The sequence below is a fragment of the Manacus candei genome, unplaced genomic scaffold, assembly GCF_025592945.1.
Source record: "Manacus candei isolate 608988 ecotype Guabito, Panama unplaced genomic scaffold, ASM2559294v1 h1tg000009l, whole genome shotgun sequence".
Classification (NCBI taxonomy): domain Eukaryota; kingdom Metazoa; phylum Chordata; class Aves; order Passeriformes; family Pipridae; genus Manacus; species Manacus candei.
In genome coordinates, this window is record NW_026138057.1 from 2,907,441 (window position 1) to 2,910,755 (window position 3,315).

Consider the following 3,315-nt stretch of genomic DNA (forward strand, 5'->3'; position numbering starts at 1 on the left):
CTCTGGTGTCCCAGAGGTTCCCCGCAGAGCCTGTCCCCACCGGGACACGCCGTGTCCGTGGTCTCCGTGGTCTCACCAGGAGGTGTGACACGACGGCGATCGTGTCTTCTTCCCAACCAGAACGTCTGGAAATCGCCGTATTCTCCTCAAAAAGGGATTTAAAACCCTAAAGGAGACCCCAAAAGCCCCGAAGTTGTTTAATATGTGTTTGGCAGCACTACAGCCCTCGCCACTGAAGCCCCTCCATCAGTTGCAGAATGGGGTTTTTCCACAGAGTCATGGAATATCCTGAGTTGGATCACGAGTCCCTCTCCTAGCCCTGCACAGGACGGCTCCAGCATCCCACCATGTCCCTGAGAGCCTTGTACAGACCCATCCTGAGCTTTGGCCATGACCACTGCCAGGGGAAACCTGTTCCAGCACCCAGTTTGTCCTATTGCTTTTAAACCTGGGAAACCTCCAAGGAGGAACTGGCACACGGAACAAGAAACCCATGGGGCACCAGGAGCTAAATGCACACACAGTGAGGGTGAGATTCTGAGGGTCTGCTTGAAATCCAACTAAACTGCAGAAAACCCAGGAAGCTGAAATACATCCTGCCTTATTCTGGTGGTCCTCAGTCCATCAGGATCTTGCAAACAGAGCAGGATCAACCACTGGTATGATTTTTGCAGGATCCAGATGTTACACAGGGAAAGACAGAGTGAAACTTCAGCTATTTGGAGATAGTGATTCCCCAGAGAAATACCAGTCATTGGTGAAGCCGCAGGGAAAAATAAATATCCTTAACAGCGACACCCCTGGAAGCCCTCAAGGTGCAGTAGGGTAACTCTCCTTAAAAACACCCTGATATTGTGTAGGAGTTGGACTTGGATGATCCTTGTGGGTCCCTTCCACCTCGGGATATTCTGTGATTGCCCCATTTCACTGCTTCCCTTCGGAAATGCCACCTTTGGATGAGACTTATCCAGGCTCCATTTAAGGCAGTTGGGCATCACCGAGAGCTGCTCCACGAGCACAGACATTGTCTCTCCTCAGACCAGAGCTGCTCCCCACCTGACAAGCAAAGGCAGCTTATATTGCTGCCAAAGTGCTCCCTAAAAATTATATTTTATGGGAGTTCTTCCCTCTGCTCTGAGCCACAGGAATGGGAGGGAAACCACAGCACTGCTGAGCCCAGAGCGAGCTCAATTCTGGTGTAACACAGAACACACTCACTCCAGTTATCAGAAGTGTACAAGCGACTTCCAAAGTCTACCCCTTGGACTCCCATTGCTAAGCAGAAGGACATCTGTAGCAGGAATCCTGAAGTTCTAAATCCACCCCACAACTTCAGCGATATACCCACAGTGTTCCGGAGGGAAACACTTGGGCAAAATTCGTGCTGAAGTTTAATGATAAATATTATTTAACAGCTGCTTTTTGGGGAAAGGAGGTGGAGGTGAGGCCACCTCCCCTGTTCCAGGTGTTTGGAATGGGAGAACATCTGGAGCAGCACAGAGAGGTTGAGGATGGGGCACTGTGTGTACCTCCAGAGCTGCACAAGGGTGGGAAGCACAAGGGAGCCATCTGCAGAGCTCCCTCTCTTTTGAGAAACTAATTTATTCTGAAGTGGGGCCTTTCCTCGTCCCTTTCTCGGAGGGATGAGGGAGAAAAATGGGAAGCTAATTGCTGATTCCAGAACAATATGGCTGTGCCTGCCGGGCTCCAGCCTGGCAGCGCCGTGCCGGTTGGGCTTTTCCTCCCCTCATTAAGTGGGAAGAACAAACACCAAAGCCCCAACACGATCCCCCAAAGCCTGGCCTGTTTTTCGGGAGAGGGACAACATCCAGGGCTGTGGACTGCCTGAACAGCAGCACCACGGGGACCTGTCCCCACCTCACAGTTTGGGCTGTGGCAGCAGCTTGCTGAGGTACCTGTTGGTAAAAGGGGTTGTGGGGGGAGCTGGGCCGGGAACCAGCAGGGATTAAGGAATTGTCCCTCATAGCCCCCCTCACCTCCACAGGTATTGGGGTGGGAGAGGCACACACAGCTGAGCCAGTGCTAAAGGAAGAGGAAAGAGGATTTTGCCATCAGTGCAGGGAAAACGGGGAAAAGGATCTTTGCATTTCCTGACCCTGAGTTTCAGGAGTAAAGGCTGGATGCATCCCAAAGGAGAATGGGGAAGAGCCCCAGCACCTCACTGTGGGGTGGGCTGGGAGAAGGGATGTTTGCTCTGCGCATCCCAGGGCACACTCGGAGCTCTCCGACCTCTGGGAACAACTGTGGTGAGTTCTAAAAAGTCACAGAAAATCCAAGAAGAGGAAAAATCCCCCGGCAGTGCTGCAAGGACAGAGAAAGGCAACCTTGAGCTCCTGTGTCCGTGTGGTTTTAGCCCAAGTGGGGAAGCAGCGCATCCCTGGGAGTGCAACACTGGAGCTTCCTGCACACCCCCAAACTGATGGAGAGCTCCCATTCCATGGGCACGGGAGCTTAAGGAACAGCCTCAATCCGAGCAAGCTCACATGCTAAAAGCAGCAGTGTGGAGGATCCTGCTCCAACTGGTTCCTGGGCCGGCCCTGGGGAAGGACTTGGCTGCAGGGAAGAGCTTGGCACGTGTGGGAGGAGGAGGATGGCAGGGCTCACCTTCCCAAACAGCCTCTGGCCGCTTTCAGGGGATAAACCCACCCTGGATCCCTGTGGCTGGGGCTCTGCATGGCCCCTCTCTGGCAGTGGGGACAGGACTGGGGTAAAAGGTCTGTATTTCAGCACATCTCAGCTGGGTTTCCCACCTTTTCCAGGCATCTCCTCCACCAAGGAACATCCCCAAATCCAAACCAACCTCCACAGAAAAGGTGCTGGTGCTGCACTGACTCTGGTGGCAAAGAGATGGGGTTTGGTGGGTCCCTCCTTTCCTTCCCCCTTCCAGGCCTGGCCCAGTAACTACAAAAGGCTGAATGAATCCCTGGTGGAGCTTCGTGGACTGCCTTGGAATTCTATTACACCAAACAAGCAAATTGGCTGTGAGTGTTCAGGTCTGCAGCAAACCAGCTGTGGTTACACAGGCGGCTTCCTCCGAGATTTCTGTTTAAACATCAGCGTTTGCTCGTTTTTAGCTGGGTGAAATATTCCCCCTTTCCCTTCGGGAGAAGTCACGAGGGATTCAGGTTGGAAGAGAGGGCTCTGCCAGCACAGAGGATCCTGTCACACAGGATCTCATTATCTACCTGGAAAAATCCAGATTACTGTATTTGTGTCTCAGGGAATCATCTGCAGGCTTTTAGTGCTGGTGCCACTACGGAGGTTTAATTTATCATTTATTTTAATGTATTTTAG